This window comes from Castanea sativa, chromosome 3 (assembly GCF_040712315.1).
Source record: "Castanea sativa cultivar Marrone di Chiusa Pesio chromosome 3, ASM4071231v1".
Lineage (NCBI taxonomy): Eukaryota > Viridiplantae > Streptophyta > Magnoliopsida > Fagales > Fagaceae > Castanea > Castanea sativa.
The window spans coordinates 25,427,538-25,447,521 of NC_134015.1; the positions used below are offsets into that span (position 1 = coordinate 25,427,538).

A 19,984-nucleotide genomic window follows, 5' to 3' on the forward strand; every position below is an offset into this window, starting at 1 on the left:
TTTTATATTTAATTAATATAGATACTGATTTGGAATTTTTAAATGCCACATATATTTTATTGTATCAAACATGTTAGTGAAACGTGCACCGTTTTTTTGTGTGGAAAATAACAATAAAACTCAAACTATTTTGTTAATTAGTACACTTTTGAAACTATTTAGAAATTAACATCTTGAATATAATAGACTTGATTTTAGCAGATTTTGGAGTGATAAAATCGAGTCCATTGAACTCGATTTCATTTAAATTGAAATTGAGCTTTATAGACTTGAATTCAGAGTCTTGCCTTCTTCACTCTATTTCTCCCTCTCTCAACACACTCCGTCTCTCCCTCACTTAAGAATCTCCCTCACTTAGATCACTCAACAAACCCAATGAAACCCAAAGACCCAGAGAGAGAAACATCAAGAAACCCACCCAAAGATCCAGAGAGAAACATCATACCTCGTCGCCGTTGCCGTCCCCGCCTTATGCCTTTGCTGCCTGGGTTCAATTGTTGTTGCCTTCGCTGTTGCCACCTTTGGTTTGTTTTTTCAGTCTTTGTGGTTTGGGTTTTCGGTTCTTCATGGGTGTCTTCTATGGTTTGGGTTTTCCTTATGGGTTTTGGGTTTCTTCATGCGTTGAGTTTTTGGGTGTGAGTTACCATTGTTCATGGATGAGAAATCGAGCCTTACAAACTTGATTTCAATTTAAATGAAATTGAGTTTTGCAAACTCAATTCATGCAATGATCCACAAATAGAGTTTAGTGAACTCGATTTAGCACTCCCAAAATTGAGTCTGTTACACTTGAGATGTTACTTTCCTAAATTGTTTGAAAACGTGCTAACTAACAAAATTCTTTGAAAATTAATGTTATTTTGAAAAAAAAAATCCTCATCTACGACATAGGCAAATTTTGTTATTGAGATGACAGTAGGAACTAAAATGGTAATAATTTTTTATTTTCAAGAACCAACATAAGTACTCCGACAAAGTAGGGATCAAAATGGGAATTGACCCAAAATGTAGGGACTAAAAATGTATTTTCGCCAATTAATAATGTTAGAGCATTCACTGCAAACTGCAAAGCTCCTAAAAATTTTATTAGCTTTTAACATCTCAAAAACCTATTTTATTTATTTTAACACTTCATTTTACAATACATTTTTTTTTTTTTTTTAGAATCAAGACTGTGAAATTTCATTAAACAGAAATCAGCCATAATCGGCTAGAAGTACATCATTTAGATGTGGAGGAACCTCCTCCATCCATACAACTAAACCGCTAACATGTCTTGCATGTCTAGCAAGATTGTGGGTTACAGAATTCCCTCTTCGACGAATATGGGATACAATATAACTAGGAAAGAATTGTGTGAGAGCTTGAATTTCCTAGATGAGTTGGCCATAGCAAGCAAAGGATGGGACTTCCTGTTGTAGGGCTTGAGTAATAAGCTCTGAATCTCCCTCTATGATAATGGATTGGAGATCAAGCTCCTTTGCAAACGTGATGGCTCGTCTGGCTGCTAGAGCCTCCACCTCTGCTACTGTCTGAGGCATTAAGACTTTCTCTGTCAAAGATGCAATGACCTGACCTGCACTATTTCTGATTACTACACCAATCCCTGCTTCCTTGGTCTCTTTGAACACAGCTTCGTCATAGTTAATTTTGAGAAAGGGATTTGGAGGGGGCACCAAAGACACTGATGAAATGATGGGAGGGTTTTGGGGAGCCAATCTTGTTGGTTGAGCCCAATAGTAGTCCTGTAACATCTAGTGGGCTTGAGTGAGAATTTGGTTGAGGGGGAGGGTCGTGTTACCAGCTCTGATTGGGTTTCGGCAATACCATAATAACCATGCAATCATTGAGAATAACTCCGGGTCCAAACCGACTTCAATGATGTACCAAATCAGCTTATGAAAATCTGGAAAGGTTTGATCGTTTTGAAAGTTCCATACTTGATCTATGTCCCATATCCCAGTTAGGCAGCTGCAGGTCCACAGGGCATGTATTACGCTCTCCTATTGCTGCTTGCAGTGGTCGCAAGTGGCTTCAGGGATCGCTTTTTGCCTAACGAAATTCTCTTTCACTGGTATAGCTTTCTTCACAGCTCTCCACATGAAGTTTCTGACTTTATTCGATGTTGATATAATAGGCCAAGAATGTATTGACCCATTGTAATAAATTAATTAATTAATTAGCCAAGTTAATTAATTAATCCAATTAACATGCAAAACGCGTGGTAGCACAAATAAATCACCAACTAAGTTAATATGCAACGAAAAATAAAGTTGACACGATGATTTGTTTATGAATGGGGAAAACTACCAAGACAAAACTTTACCGGGTGAATTTAAGGTCACCATTCCATAGAATTCACTATTATCATAACAAACGGTTACAAGTAAAGGAATCCCAATACCTGATACCAACCTGCAGTTGAATCGTTACCCCAATAGACAATTGGACTTGTTATATAGTGACAATCTTTCCTTTTCAATGCACAGCTCCTAGTATGTGACTAACCAATTGATGCGCGGATCCGAGTACGCGACTTATTCACCAACTTGAGAAAGATGTTGACTGCAAAGTTCTTTAGTTCATCAACACAATGAAGATCATGAAACTCCTTGGTCACAAAACCCAACGGCCTACAAACGCAGTAGATTCTTCAAGAGAAAGATGAACTAGGGCAAATTCTGTCTCCGGTCACAATTTGCATGAACAAAACTTTGCTCTACACTTGCACAACCATTGACGGCCCTTAAAATAATCATTATATATGTTTAGGGTTGTGAGAAAAGAAAGCTTAAACATGTACACACAGATTGGAGTGAAATCAGATTTGAAAAACTGATTTTCATAATTCTCGATAGATAGGGTATCTATCGAGCAGCTGTCGAGCATCGGGTTAAGCAAGCCTTTTAAACCTCGATAGATGCTATTTGTCAAGCTTTAAAATCTAGCACTTCTTCACTTGTTTCTTGGACAGATTTGCATGGCTTCAATACTTGGACTTGAATCTTGTTCTCTGAAGTATTAAGCACATCCTATATCTACTTAATTACAAGTAAATTGTGTTTTGTCAAAGGATTAGCCAATTCTAAATGACATATGTTCCTATAATCATTCACATATGTCCTAACATGATAGACTTCAGATAAATTTCCAGACTTTTTGTGGCAACTCAGGACTTCTAGCTTTTGCATTTTCCCTACTTTTCTCTTTAGACAAGAACTAATAACCGGATTTCACCGAGTAAACTCCGGATTGGGTATAAGGCCACGTTATCTTATCCTTCGCCGTCTCGTTACCAAGTGGGATGCTTATGATCAAGTTCACTTGCTCTGGATTGAATAGGCCTTGCAACAACTCAACATTCTAGCTTCGGGTGGGGGGCTTGATGAGTGAGCTAACTCGGATTTCTGGAAAACTAACTCCCATCGGGTTGACTAGCCTTGGTGAATCTAGGGAGGGTAACCATGCATCTCCCCATATACTTATATCTTCTCCATTCCCCACACGCCACCGAGCCCCTTTCTTTAAAACATCTCTTCCATGTAGGATGCTTCTCCAAGCATACGACCCCTTGGTTGAATAAGAAGCTTCTAGGATAGAGCAATCTGGGAAAAATCTTGCCTTGAAAACTTAGTAGAACATGGAGTTTTTATTGTGCAGAAGCCTCCAAGCCTGTTTAGCTAATAGAGCATCATTGAACATGGCTAAGTCTTTGAACCCCATCCCTCCTTCACTCTTTGGCTTGCACATGGTTTCCCATTTCACCCAATGAATCTTCCGGCACTCACCTCTTTGACCCCACCAAAACTTTCGAACAAGAGCTTCTATTTCATCACAAAGTCCTATCGGTAGCTTGAAACAACTCATCAAATAGGTTGGAATGGCTTGAACTATAGCTTTGATCAAAATTTCTCTTCCTGTTTATAAGAGTAATTTTTCTTCCCAACCTTGTAGTTTTTTCCACACCCTTTCCTTTATGTATTCAAAACTAGCCTTTTTTCGTCTGCCAATCAATGAGGGTAGACCCAGATACTTCTCATAGTGTTGGATTTTAGGAACACCCAAAGCTTCCTTGATAAATTGTTTTCTTGCTGTTGGTGTTAACTTATTGAAGAAAATAGTTGTTTTGCTCCTGTTGATATGTTGACCGGAGCATAGGTTGTAGGTCTCCAAAATGTCCAAAACCTTCCTACATTCCCGAGGGGACTTGCAAAATAACAAACTATCGTCTGCAAAGAGAAGATGGGTTAGTTTGGGTCCCTTCCTGCAGAGTGAGTAACAATGTAGCTCTCCTTCATTTGCTGCTTGGGAAATTAGGCCATGTAAGCCTTCTGTGCAATACACCTAATATCAAAGGTTCTATTTTTTTTAACACTCATTTAAAATATATATTTTTATATTTTTATATTTTTTATTCTTATTCTCTTCTCTTTCTCTATCTTCTTCTCCATCTCTTTTTCTTCTGTACCACCCACATCTACTGCATCTCTTTCTCTTCTCTACTGCGCACCCACCGCCACTAACCACCACCACTAGTAAAAAAAAAAAACATCAAACATCAAACATCAAACAAGAACCCACAATCCACTACCCATCACCACCATCATTGGGAAAAAAAAATCCCATATAACTTCAACCATAAACAAGAACCCACAACCTTCAACCCATTTCCAGCCGTAGCCGCCAACACCACTAGGACAAAAAAAATAACCACAAGACCCATCACAACCACACCCACAACCGGCCACAAAACCCATCACAGAAAAAAAAAAAAAAACACAATCTAAACAAAATCATAGTCACAACCGCAGCCACCATAGCCACCTCCGTCCCCATCAAATACCCTTAAAACCAAGCAAACCACAACTCACAAAACCCACAACCCACAACCCACCAAAAAATAATCTCCTTCACAACCTCCACAACCCACCAAACAACAACCAACAACCCATATTGAACCACCCATGGCCACAACTGAAACCACCAACAAAATGAGAGAAAGAAAGAAAATCTGAGAGTGAGGAGAGATTAGAAAAAGAGATGTTGGGGAGAGAGAAGGAAATGAATTTTTAATTAAAGGGAGAGAGAGAGAGAGTAAAATAAAAAATTGAGTTTTATTTTTAAATTTGATGCTATAATGAGCTGTTATAAATAACAGCTTACTGTAGCTAAAAGCTAAAATTTTTAGATATAGTAACTTTGATGTAGCTTGATTTTTATGGTTTAAGCTGTTAAAATAGCTTTTAAGTTATTTTAACACGTTTGTTGTGAATGCTCTTAGGGAGAGAGACTATGCGTACATATCATATGGAGGGTTTAATGTCAAGCCAATTCTCACCTTTCAACCAAACAAGTTAATATTTGAAGAATAAATGAGAAAAATATGAAGATTTTTTAATTGCGAGGAAAGTCTATCATTGGATTTTTGGACACAAGCATAGTTGAGAATAAAATGATAATTAACTACTATTTGAAGAATTAATATGTAAGTATCATTAACAATTATTTGAAGAACTAGAGTATAATCCCATGCACATGCACAAGTACATTTAAAAAAAATCACAATTACACACACATATGAGTTCAAATTATACCTCATGTTAGAGTTATAAGTTACTCATTTTTTAAGCCATTATTCAAAAATTGAGAGAAAATCCAATTAAATTTCAAATTGGAATTCAAGTAGAGTCTAATTTTGTGCTACGTGTACCATCTAATTTAAGTTTTTAAATTTTTGTATCAAGTGAGTTAATTCGGTGTAAAAATTGGAATTCAATTATAATTCAATTTTGCGCTAAGTGTCCCATCTAATCTAAGACTTTTAATTTTTGTGCTTAGTGAGTTAATTTAGTGTAAAAAACGAGGAATCTAAAATAAATAAACCATAAAAAACCAAATATAGTTAACTTTATGTATAAAATATGAGAGAGAGAGAGAGAGAGAGAGAGAGAGAGAGAGAGAGAGATTGAAACTTTGAATGATTTTATATTTATGAGAATTTTTTTTTTGTGTAATTAAAAATAATTCAAATTTATAAGTCATTTATGTAATATATCATAAATATGTACTTTTATTTATTTCCTTATTTAGAAACTACCATGAATATATAACCAAAGTTTAGAGAAAATTCAATTAGAATCAAAATTTGATTTTGCTTTTGTTAGTTTTCCTTACAAATTAAATTGTTTAGATTTTTGCTATTATATTTTTTCTGAATGAATGAACATATTTTTTATCCTAATTTTATTAAGATATTTTGTATGCAAAGATCTTGAACGTAACAAGCTGTAATTGAGCTAAACGATGTCATGCACCTATCCCCATTCAATTTAAGAGATACTATTGGACCAATTTATTCTTTTATTTTGTGTTGTATTTAGTAGAATTTCACAAACAGTGATTGTGAATTGATATTGTATATGTAGTATTCAATAATGATTTTCAAAATTATATACGTAATAATAGTGTAATGAGAAACTTAGCGTATTTAATATCATGAATGTTGCAAAGAAAAAATATTTTAGTACCTTCAAATGTTATGGTCGAACTAATGTCTTATATGTTTAATGACTCAAGCTAACATCAATAGCATCACTACAATCCATCATTCCCATGTGTAAGCATGGGTTAAATACTAGTATACACACACACACACACATGATTTAGAATCTAATTGGATTTAGACTCTTTGGTTTTTGCACTCAATAATTTACTTGCCACAAAAATTTTAAAAATTAGATAGGACATGTGGTGCAAAATTGGACTCCAATTTAAAATTTAATTGGACTTTTTCTAAGTTTATGGCTTTAACTCTATATAGATTAGGTTGTTCATAGCAACTCTGCAAAAAAATAAAAAATAAAGCATGCGTAACCATAAAGTAATAAGTTTTTATGAGTCTAAACCTTAAATAATGAACAAAAACTAATCATAAACAATCATAGATGTACGGCTTGGTGGTTCATGGTTGTATACTTTAAAAGTAGTAGAATTAGAACAACCTAGAAGAAAAGAAAAAAGAAAAAAAGGATGTACCAAGATCAAATGGTTTTGAAACACAACCTTTGATACCTAATAAACACCCACTATAGCAAATTCTCTTTTCTTAACATTGATTTGGGGTTATGCTTTTGAAAGACAAAATTTAAGAAAAAGGTGATCGGCACAAGTTCAAGCATCTTATCAAACGGTTTAAAATAAAAAATAAAAAACCATAATGAATGTGTAAGGAGAGCATCTGATGTCGCTGCAATCTTTTTAGTGGAAGAGACTGCCTGAGTTTAGGGTTTAGGGAAGTTATAATGCCTTAAAATGTATACTTGTTATATATTTATGTGGGTGCTATCTCCTTATTCCTATACTTAATTTTTAGAGTGAAGCCATGATTTGCATTAGTCCCTATTATTTATCTTTACATAATTTCTTGAATAAGATGTCATTCATTATATGTAATTTTCTACTTTCAGGAAATTATGTGAAAAATATGAGTTTACAAGAGTTTGTGAGAGAATGGAGGCCAAACTAGAATTAAAGTGGAGCTAAAGAACCATGCTTAAATGTTTAAGGAGGTGCATCTGGAGTGCTTGAGTCATTTACCATGTTTGGAAGCTTCAAATAAGGAAAGAAATCAAAGAGGTAGAATCTGAAAAGGAAAAATCAGATTTGAGCACTGATCAGTATTTGGTGTATCTCTCTCCTCAAAAATCCAATTGACATAAGAACAGATGGGTTGGAACCATAACTTAAATATCTACAACTTTTCAGTTTTGAGTGTTTCGAAATTCACAATTTTTGATGGCCGAAATTAACTCACAAGTTACTGCAGTAAATTTGGACGAAAATTAAAATAGTAAAAGTTTTATTTTCTTTGGACACTTGGATGTTAAGGTTTTGAAGGGAGGCTGTGTAGAATGAATTTGGCAAAGAAAACCTAGTATTTTCCTTTCTCTAATGGTAGTCTAAACTCTTTGCTAGAGTTAGGGCTTATGTTTCTTCTATACGGTATGAGAATTCAATGTTATTCTTTCTAGGATTTTATCAATAACATGTTTGACTGTTCAATTAGATTTTTTTTTGGATGTATTAGTTCTTCCATGCTTTTAATAAGTTCAATCATGTTTTTCTTATTTTTTAGATGAATTCATAATAGTTTCAAATAGAAATTTGGTTTTAAAGTGAATGAGTTTTTTTGAAAACTTTTCTAATTGCATTATTACTCTAGGTTATCATGCATTCTTAAATTGTCTCGGTTCAACCGAATCATAAGTATTTAATTACATAAGAACAATCAATTATGAAATATATATTTTTTAGATCACAAAGAATTTCATATCAATATAGGGAAACACCCCGATTCCCTAGTATTTACATTATTGACTTAAATCAATTACCATTGTTATTCTTGTTTACAATTATCAGGCAAAAATTATTCTCCATAATTTTTTTTTAAATTACACTGTCTTTGAATTTACCTCGCTCCTTATGTTTCAACCTCGTTACTCCAAAAATTATATTGTTAAGATCTCCTGCACTTGGGAGTGAGCAAGCAGGAAGCTTAGAGATTTTATGAGAGAGAGAGAGAGAGAGAGTGAGAGAGAGAGAGAGAGAGAGTGTGTGAGAGAGAGTTTTTCTACATTAGATCTCTCTTTTTTTTTTTTTTTTTTTGCACGAGGGATTCAGATTTGTTTGAGACTTAAAGATAAATAACAATTCAAATTAAAAAAATAGTAATAGATGATAATGATTCAACTTAGAGATTTAAAGAGAGAGATGGAGTTCTTTTGCATTAGGTCTCTTTTTTTTATTTTTTTTTATTTTTAACATGAAGGAGTGATTCATATTTTGTTTGAGACTTTGGGTCTGTTTGGTTAGGCATTTTGGGAGTTTAAAAGAGAGTATTTATAACCCAAAACTTTATTTTGTAACCACAACTCCTTGTAACTTTTTTTTTTTTACAAACGTTCATTGTAAACTCAAAACACTGTTTTGCAACAGATTATACAAATGCACCCTTTAAACTAATTAATCATTCAAATTAAAAAATAATAATAATGGGGAAAATTGTGAGGCCTCCAAATGGTGAGGTGTCACAATATTATGAAGTCAATAAAAAAGTCAACCGTGCTTTTGGTTTTATATTATACTAGCTTTTAAACCCGTGCAAATGCACTGGAATTACATAAGTACATGTATTTTTAGGTTCTTGAAAAAAAAAACAGTAATCTATTTTCAACAAAATAAAAATAAAAATAGAATCCGAGAAAGCAAATATATTTAAATAATTTTAGGTAAATATTTGGAGAAACATTTTGTTTTGTTTTGTTTTTTTTGTTTTAGAGAGTTTCAACTTATAGCGTCCGCTCCTGATAATAGCTCTTTATTATCAGACCAAGACATCAATCAGTTTTTGGTGTAGGCGGGGATTGAACCCCAGATCTCTTATACAACCATTAGAGACTTTACCAGCTGAGCTAACTGGAACCCACGAGAAACATTTTGTTTCAAAAGTCTTACTTAAATAAATTTAATTAAATAAGTATGTAATTAATGCAATTGAATTTATAAATTTTGAAAAATAATACTTGGTATGAATTTCAAATTTAAAATGTATATAACACACAGTATGCTATCCATAAGAGAAAAATATGATGGATAGCATCATATCTAAAACTGTAACATCCACTATGATGGAGAGAAAAATATTTCTAGCAATTGATAAAAAAAAAAAAATCCAGCTAAAGAGAATGGTGTTATCATCCTTCATTGGAAGCAAATTGGTGGAGAAGCAAGATTGTTGTTCATTTCACATTCTTCGTCTTCATACTTCTTCAACTAAAGAAATTGAACCCATGAACCTAAGTTTAAACAGGAAAAAAGATCAAAGAGATTTAGACATCAAATTTAGCACTAACTTTGATAAGACAATTTTAATTATAAAAATACAAACCAACTTTAAGAATATCTCATCCTTTCCCAATCTAAATAAAACTTGCTTAATTTAATGTGCATGATAGTGGATGACAAAATCTTTGGTTTGTGCAACAGTGAAAGACTAATGATTCCATAATGACATAAGACTTGATATGTCATATTAAACTTTACCTTGAAACTACCCAGCTACTCATCTAAGCCCATTTTTTCACTAACAAAATATACACTTCCAAGATGCATGATACTAAGAAAAAGCATGCAGTCCTTTCCTTACCTTGTATAGTCCTTTACTTACCTTGCATAGATTATAAAAGTACTTTTAAAATTCAAATGTAAATCTAGTTTAAAGTGAAAAAGTTCATCCTAGTGAAGTGGTAAATAAATTTAAATGTAAATATAAAAATTATGCTGGAATTATGTGTTGGGTAAGTACACTTTAGGGTGTGCAGCTATGTGGTTTTGGCTTAATTATCTGCCGTTTACTAATCTCTCTAATAATTTGCAAAAGTGAATTCATTTAAAGCATTTACTAATTTGCTCAAAGTAAGAACCTACAAGAATAAGGAGATTCACATATACAAGCTAACCTAAGTAAATAACTTAACACCACATATAAACTTGAAACACACCAAATCTGAAACCTACCAATTTTGGCCTACGGTAATGTAATCAAGATTTCATCTCTTAAATTCTTTTTTTTTTTTTTTCCCTATAAAATCTATAAGCTGACAATCTGGAACACCAATCAACGAATCAAACCATGAGACTATAGAACATTTGACAACAAAAAAGTTTATAACCAAAAAATGGTTACAAATTTATGAAAGAAAAAGTCAGGGGAAAGTATTAATTTGAGGTATCATAATTCGTGCGTGTGAGGGTATGAAGGAACATATTCAAAGTTGAAATCGAAGAGATCTTTCTTAATGTTTGTGATTAAGCCCAAGTTATTACCCCTTAAAGAATTAAAAAAGACAAGAACAAACTAACCTAAGTAAAAAAAAAAAAAAAAAAAAAATTAAAAACCACATATAAGCTAGAAACACACCAATCTAAAATTTACATGACAATTTCAAATACCAAATCTGCTATGCTTAGGAACCACAATTGCAATCGAAGAATCCATATTTGATAATCTTCAAAACTATTTTAGTTCTATTTTTTTTAATTACTCAACCCAAAGGTTGGAATTTCTGTGCCAACACTATCAAGAAATATTTAGAAGGGAAAAAAATTATATTGATGGTCTAACTATATATTAAATTACCGTGCTCACCATAGTGGTTGATCATAAAGCTGAAATTTCAAGCACAATGTGTAATGCTGTTTGAATGATTTTTTAAGCCAAGATTGTTTAATTATTGAGCTTGAAACTAAAGTTTCCAAAAATAATCTTCCAACACATTGGTCAAAACTGGTTGCATGTCCACCACATCCCTTACTATATAGCGTAAACTGGTAACTTTGATAAGGCACAAAACAAAACATCAGTTAGATACAAAGGAGATAGGACACAAACACAACAAAAGGTTCGATGCAGACAAGACCAAAACAGAGCCCCTGCCTACCAGCAGAGGACCAAAAGATATTCACATAGCAGTTTGATGTCATATTTTCATAGTACCTGACTTGACTAAGAATGTTGGGATCAATCCTATTAGAGCCAACACTTTTTATATTGGTTAATAGACTTTGAAGGTCACTAATAGCACCTGCACTTACCCAGTCCTGAATGTCTGTTTTCAAAAAGTTTCTCAAGCTATTTGCTGGTTGAGAGCACAAAAACACTTAGAATTCCCATATGCTTCAAGAGTTACAAATTAAATAATAGATACAAAGGGAAAATGAATTTTTCTTGAAAGCTCTTGCTTCTGCATTACCCCCATCTCTCTCGATTCAGATGAAAAGAGCCCGTCTTGCTCAAAATATGTGTTCGCTGGGGAATTGGGAATAAAAAGGATCCTTCCTATACATTCGTTATACGCTATCTTCATATCAATGTTATGAGAGTCAATGATTCTGCTTAACCGCCTCCTTATACAGCCATAGAATGTTGCAACCAGACGTTCTTCCGTTTGAGATTACAAACGTTGGAGATGATTCGAAGCGAGATGAATCTATTGGTTAAGGGGTCCCTTTTCTTTGAAGCAAATAGGGGAATGCTCCCCCCCTATCATGACAATAGGAAATTTTACCCGAAGACTTAAATGAATAGCCATCGCTATTAAAAACAACCGAGATCCAATAAGAATTTGTGCGTAGCTTCTGGTCTTTGACATCAAAAAATACGGTTGTAATAACAAAATGGACATGCGTGAATTTGGTCCTAGATAGTGGAACAAGAAAGACATATATCTATATTCAATACACATTAAAAGGATTTCCCCCAACAAAGAATTCCCCCTGGCTTTGTTTTCGCTCCGCTCATGCGTGGCATGAACTCGGAATTTTTTCGCTTCGATTTTGCCCCTGCCCGAAATCCAGCTTTGGTGGGCTTCCCTCAAGGTGAAACTGAAGGTCTACCTCCTTTCATGCGCCCCTCACCTCCTCCATGAGGATGATCCACTGGATTCATTACAACACCACAAACAAAGGGGCGTTTGCCTAACCACCGGCTTTGTACAGCTTTTCTAAGCTTACGTGCACCATGGTTAGGATTGGAAACTCTACCAATAGTAGCTCGGCATCGGGAAAACCACCGGCTGATGAAATACATCCTCAGAATGCCCTTCGTGCCTAAAAGGTTAGTTCAAGGGCTCTGGTAGGGGAGCGGAAGATAACGCAAGAGAGAACTTATGACTTCACGGATGGAGAGGGATTCGAACCCCCGGTATTCCTATCAATACTTCGGTTTTCAAGACCGACTCTTTCAACCACTCAGACATCCATCCCCTTCGTGCTTCGCCTGTCCTATCTATCCATGTGCTGGCGACAACCCGGTTGGAGCTATGAAGCTTACCTTTTAGAGAAAGGGAAAAAGGCTTTTTCAGCTTGCTAACTAGGGTTGGCAGCTAAATTCAGTCTTCGGGACCCCATAACATAAGAAAGTCGTGGAGTGCATAAGCCCCTTAGAGATAGGGGCGACTTTCTTGTGGTAGTAATTGCGAATGAGCAAGTAGGGGGCGGCAGCTAAAGAGGTAGTGAGACTGACCGCAATTGCAGGAATAGGTTGACTTTCTTTCATTTTGGTTCAAGGATGACTGATTTGCATTAACATATTGGGGGAAAATATGTCATTGTAAATACAAAATTCCTGAAAAGAGTCAACATAAATGAGGTTCTAGAAGCTACATTAATGATCGGTTTGCCAAAAAAAATGTACACTGATCATCATATATAATTCTGAGTGTAACTTTGCTTTAATAATAGAAAAAAAATAATTCCAAAGCCAAAGTAATTCTTCAATCACATTGATGGTTTGAGGGGGAAAAACTTAAATGCTGTAAACATAATGTATATTTCTTTTGGAGTAGATTAAATGCCAAGAACACCACAGTTGAGAAACAACAACAACAATATAGGTACTCTATAATGTGCCCCATCAAGATTGATAGGAAAATCATACATTTTAATCCACTTCAATCAGTTTCTCTAACAACATAAATTATTCAATAGACTATGGATGTTATATATAAGTAAAAACAACATCAAAATAGGAACTTGGAGCTTCTTTCCACTTTTTTACCAGTATGTGTGTGTACACAATGTCATTCACCTTTCAAGCATATGTAAAAGTATCAACCATTTGAATGATAAAAAGTAAACCATTGCATTTCCTAACAGAGCAATTAGTTCTATCAATTCTTTTCATTATTATTTCAAGTTCTTTGATTTTAATATTGTTGACAGACCTATCTTCAACCAATTCTTGTCATTACAAAATGCTTATAGTTTTATAACTATTATTACGCAAACATCAATACTCGATTGAAGAGCTTAATTTTTTTCAATTAAAAGAAAGGTAATTGAAAACTATAGGCACTGACTTAATCTTATCAATATATTCCAGTAGTTTCCTCAACAATAATGCTTAATAAACTCGATCCAGTTCCTCTAATTTTGTTTTAGAATAATCCAAACATAAACATTTCTATCCCAAGTTCTTTGCATGATTTCATTGAACACTTGGTACTCATTTTAATAACCCATCCAGAACCCAATTGCTAATATAGCTCCCCAACCAAAAAAAAAAAAAAAAAAAAAAAAATCTAATTAAAACAAAATTAGCCAACATTTATAAGGTTCATCCACTTCTTCTAGATCTCTCTTTTGTTTAATTTTTCTTCTTCTTCTTCTTCTTCTTCTTTTAAGTGGAAGTTCACTCAACATTCCCAAATTCGTTTTCAATATGCAACATTAAGAAGTAGGAAAGCAACAACAAAGCAACATTGATCACATGAATAAGGACTTGAATAGGCTTGCTCTTGTGACTGCATTATTAAGACATGTTATAAATGAAAAGAAGTAACTATATAAACTGAGAAATCAACATAGAACATGTAAGGAAACCAAATGATTTAATTGACTAAATAGCTGTATGTTATAGCAAAATGTGTGTTGAAATTACAAAAAAAAAAAAAAAAACTAAATAATGAATTTACTATAAATTGATATATATATATATATATATATATATACACACACACACAAAATATAGAGATGAAGGATAACAATGCAACAACACTCATCAGGGTTCCAAAGGTAAGCACTGGTTAATCACATCAAGTGCAACAACAAAAATAGAAAGCGACATGATGATTTCTGGAATCTTGCAGAGAAAACAATATCGTATTTCCACATAACCGTCAAAAATCTGGACCATGAGACCTTCAGAACCTCTCTAACAAAAAATAGAGTGCCATTTAAGAAAAATAGACATTAGTTGCATACCTTATCCAAACTCTGATACCAACCAGTATAAAATGCCTCCTGAACAAACAGTTCTTATTATGTATAGAAACAGAACAATCAAGCCTGTCATTAGTGCCTTGTCATTAATAACACCAGAAATAGAAAGAACCTGAAGCACTCTATATCAGAGTCAAAAGTCCCTTTTTCCCACGTACACACCACCTGTATGAGAAAAAGAAAATTAGAACCTTAAACAGGAGATATTACAAAAACAATCATCATATTCAAAATATTGTCACTCTATTTTAAGTGAAAAGTTGAGATTCTTCCAAACAAAGTTATATTTTTTTCTATTTCTTGTTTTCTTTGTAGCTTAAATTTATTGTCTATTTTCAGCTATTTTCCTTTCGTCAACTCAGTTAACCTGAATTTTCATGGAATTAGATGGCTAAATGCAGAGATATGTTGCTAAATTACATACTCTTCATATAGATAACTCCATTATTGCCCAACCTTTCATTAAGCTTTGACCCTTATCACATCAAAAGTAAGTCCCTCTCTCCCACCCTCAGTTTCACAATGATTATAAAATTAACACAATTATTATATAATAAGAAGAAAATTACTGATTCCATACAAACAAAAAGAAACTATAAAATAAATTGATGCAAACCCGAAGGAGAAAGAAGCCAACGATTTGAAATACTGACCTTGGCCAATGTAGATAGTGAACTCTTTAGGTAATCAGGTCATTTAGGTACTATTGGGAGAATTATACACATTGTAAAACTTAAATTATAAACAATAAAAAATAAATTTTAGAAAAAAAAAAAAAACAGCAAAATTTTAACAAACAATCTGTGAGCATATTACTAAAATGTAGTTACCATTACCCTTAGTGGAATCTTTCTAACGTGGAGACCACTTACATACAGTTGGGTCAATGTTTGGGTAGGAAATGGAAGAGAGTTTTTTGGAAGACTACCAACACATACTTATTTATCTTCGAAAGGCTAAAATTGAGTGATTTGTATCTCTTCTCTTTCCCACACATTTGATCACTTTGCTATTAACTAATTTGGCCTAAAGTATAGGGTATGTTTTGGTTGTTAATACTTGGGCTCTATAGAACCATATCTCTTGTTTGTTTGTTTGTTTTTTTTTTATTTTTATTCATAAGGATTATGTAAGTTGTGGGTACTCAGGATTTTCACCTCTCGGGCTAAGGGTTTTTTGCCTTGTAACCTTGTTTAGCTTGACACCTTGTATCCCACATCGAAGAGAACTCCTTCCACTTTCTCACTTATAAGCCTGAGCCAAAGAGAGGAGTGTACCATTAGTTATTAATAACCGATGGTACGCTCTTCTCTTCAGCGCAAGCTTATAAGTGAAAAAGTGGGGGGAGCAACTGATGAGGTAGGAACAAGTTTCTCAGAGAGTACAAAAAATAATTTCCCTGAGAGTACAAAATCCTACTCAAAAGAAGTTTCCTTTTATTGTGGGTACTCAGGATTTTCACCTCTATAACTGATGACACACATAAGTAATAGCAAATTACTATATTTGCCAGGTGTTCTACAAAAGGCCTCCCAATAGGTATTTTATTTTTTGAAAACTCAATTGATTTGTCTTCTTTTGTTCCCATACAAATAATTCTCCTGTTGTGGAGCTTTTAATGCTATAAACTAATGAAAGAGAATTGCAAAGAGCTTATGTAGTTAGGACAAATAAAAAAACCCAATATGGTTGGTGGCAATCAATATATATATATATATATAAACAGAGACCTCATTGTGTGAGGGTCTAAGCTTTTGCTAAGTGGCACATCCTATGAAATTTCTCTACAATCATCCAACTCTACCATTAATTGACTAAGTTTACACCACAACTCTCTCTTTTTCATGTCTTTTAGTATACCAAATGTTTCAGTTTTTATTTTTTATTTTTTTATTTTTAATAAAAATGGATTCTAATAACTAATGAGATCGAGATAGATAATCTTCTAGCATTTTTGTTGCCTAAATTATACAAATCCATATATTTTATTTATTATAATCATTATTATTTATTTTATTCTATGGGAATCCTTATTATTTTATGGTGATGAATTTACATACAAACATCTCATAAACAAAGTCTCCCTCCTCTGTTAGTCTTTTTTTTTTGGTATGGTAAGATTTTACGTTAGTCATATAAAAAGTTTCAGCCTTTATGATTGTGTAGATGCATTAATCACAACTTGCCTCCAAAATGACGTTTTGGTTTTTGCCTTTTTGTTTTCACATTATGTATATTATCAAAACTCTGCTATAATGATTAATGTAGGATTTTCTAAACCTTTGACTCCCCAACCTCTCTCACGCTTTGCCTTCCCCTCTCAACTTTGACCATATGCCTCCATTCTCTTTTTTTCTCTCTTAAAAAAAAAACTTTCTTTCTCTTCAAAAAAAAAAAAAAAAACCTTTAATAGTTAAATTTCCTAAACTACTGCTACTCTCAAATTTTGTTTCCATACTCATAATTTTTTAAAACACCAGGCCAATAGAAGAAACCTATTGCTCTTGTGATATTTTGTTGTAGCCAGTGGCTATCCATCGCACAATAAGTGACCTTGACATGTATGAGTTCAAGCTATCTTTTGTTACTTTCATAAATTCATTTCTTCACTTACAATCGATAGGGTTAAGATCGTGAGATTCTGTGTTTTGCTATTTTCTTTTATAGGTTATGCTATTGTGTATATCGATTTCCAAAAGATGCTTGAAATCTAGAACTGAGAAGTCGATAATTGTTTATTTAGTGTAAAAGTCTCATTGTCATTGTCCTTTCAAGATTGTTTAATCTTAGCATATGACTTGAGTAGGCTGGTCTTTTCAAAATAAACAAAAGCTAAACATGTTGTAAATCATAAATTGGATTATAGGGATCAAGCAGTTATCATCTAGGGTGGAGGGTTTTTATTTATTTATTTTTTATATACAAAATAAAAATTCTACTCTAGCCAAATCTAAGTATATATGTGTGTGAAGCTCTTTTTTGGAGACTTGAACCCCGACTTTTGCCCTCCCATATCCTATACCCCACAAGTACTTATACTTGTGGAGTGACCATCATACCAAGGGTGTGCGGTGGTAGGGTGGAGGGGATTTAGTCAATGGCAACTAAATTTGCAGAGGAAAAACAACACGACTATTCAATCCGCATTAGACTCCAAAGCTTCTTTCTCAAGTATACAAATTGACTTTTTTCCTACAATGAATTGAGTTTTGGGTTTATGGTTTTTTTTTTTTTTGGAGTTTTGGTTTAATGATGATTGTATAATTCTACATGTTGTGTGTGCTTTCTTTTTTATGAATTTCAATAATGTATCAATTAAGGATTTTAGCATTTGGTTCATTAAGGTTTTTTTTAAAAAAAAATTCTAAATTTCATCTTTATTTCATTATTTTGTTTAGCTTTTGTTACTTTTTTATAATAAACTCATTACTAACAAAGTTCTATGACAATTATGGTATAATATATGTACAACATTCTCCAAACTTATCTTACATAAAACATTATAATATTATCTGTGCATCGCACGGGCAACTTACTAGTTATTTTTAAAAGAGAACATAATAGCTTGACAAGTTAGTTGAATACAGTATAAGAATTAATTGAATGCAAATATTTGTTTCTTTGAAAAGAAACAAATACACTAATGGACAAAATCTAATACAAAGTATGAGATAAACAAAGAGAAAATCAGGCTGTCCTCACCTTTCAGTTTGTTCCTCAACTCTTCTTGTAAATTACTCAAGTGTTGTGCTTGGAAAAGAACTAAGCAAATCTGTATTTCAACAAATTGATAGGGTTAGAACGTTTTTCAAATTATAGGAAAGAGAGATGAAAGAGAGACTACAAAAGAAAGGTTTGATCCATCAAAAGTCGCAATAAATTATGTAAACTTGTGAAAATAAAGAGACATTGGAATTTCAAGTGCATTCTCAAAGAAAAAATGTTGCAAGGATCTTAGTTAAAAACTAAGTTTTGAACTTTACTCTAAAAACATCTTTGAAAATTCAATGCCTTCCATTTAGTAAGTCAGCTCCTTACAAAGCACCATGCACCTCAAGTAGGAGATATCAGTTAGTTACAACTTCACCATATAAAAATTAAGTATAAGCATTCCTTCTAAACCAAGCTTGCTAAAGCCATCTATTAGAACATTTGTCACAATTACTGTTAATCTATTCGCAGATAATTAAGTGAAGAAAGAACACCAAATGCATTAATGCAGTGTACAATACATCATACTTCATAAAAGCCTTTAAACACGCTATCATGGTCAAAGTTCCAATCATCTCCAAATGGATTGACGCCCAAAGTAAAACCGAATGCTTACAATAATACTAATTTAAATTACACAGGGTCAGAATGTTGTTCAAATTACAGGAGAGAAAGATGAAAGAGAGACAATAGAAGCTAAAGAAAATATTGTAAATGGTATGGATATTGTAAAAATGTGAAAGTGTGCTTCCATATAAAAGGTTGTTCAACAATTCAACAAAATCTGAATCTATGAATTAAAGTGTAAACCATACAACCATATTTTGGAAATAATCCCTTAATATTCAAGAACATAGTGTATAATCCAGGAACCATAATTTCACTTAAAAAAAATTATAAATTATCCTTACACTGTAAACTGTCAAATTTAAAAGCAGCAAAGGTGAAAGTTAACTATTAAAATCAAGAGCGAAAATCCCTAATATTACCCAAACCAAAATATATAGATGATAATTTGAGACCAAAGCATCCAAAGAAAGAGAATAAATCCATCTACCCTTCAATAGGGATCAAAGGAAAACCCTAGAAAATTCAGCAGGAGTGGAGAATTTTAAATATAGAAATTCAAATAGGAAACGTACTGTTGAGAAGTTATAGGAATTGAAAATAGTGGGTGAAGTGGGAAAGAGTGTGCTTACCTTCCAGATATACTATTGCAAAGAAGGGATAGGGGCAGGAAAAACGAACAGAGCAGCAAGGATTGAGGCAAAGTACGAATAGAGTAGATGGCAATTAGAAGGGAAGGGATAGGGCAGAGAACGAACAATGCAGTTGGTAGTCAGAATGAATAAATATTGAGAGGGAGGGTTCAACGACTAAAATACAATTTTTTGGCTCATTGGAATTCGACCAAATATGCCAATGAGCTTAAGGA

The 19,984-nt window shown here is 33.3% G+C and overlaps 1 long non-coding RNA gene and 1 other non-coding gene across 2 annotated transcripts; both read right to left on the reverse strand.

Annotated features, from left to right (window-relative positions):
* Positions 1–9,702: 9,702 nt before the first annotated feature.
* Positions 9,703–19,945, reverse strand: LOC142627520 (uncharacterized). The gene is made up of 4 exons (XR_012842865.1): positions 19,749–19,945; positions 18,541–18,610; positions 14,821–15,003; positions 9,703–9,854 (listed from the first exon to the last, which is right to left on the reverse strand). It is a non-coding gene; the product is annotated as an uncharacterized LOC142627520 (long non-coding RNA).
* TRNAS-UGA (transfer RNA serine (anticodon UGA)) lies at positions 12,735–12,821 on the reverse strand. Its single transcript has one exon. It is a non-coding gene; the product is annotated as a tRNA-Ser (tRNA).
* Positions 19,946–19,984: the final 39 nt, after the last annotated feature.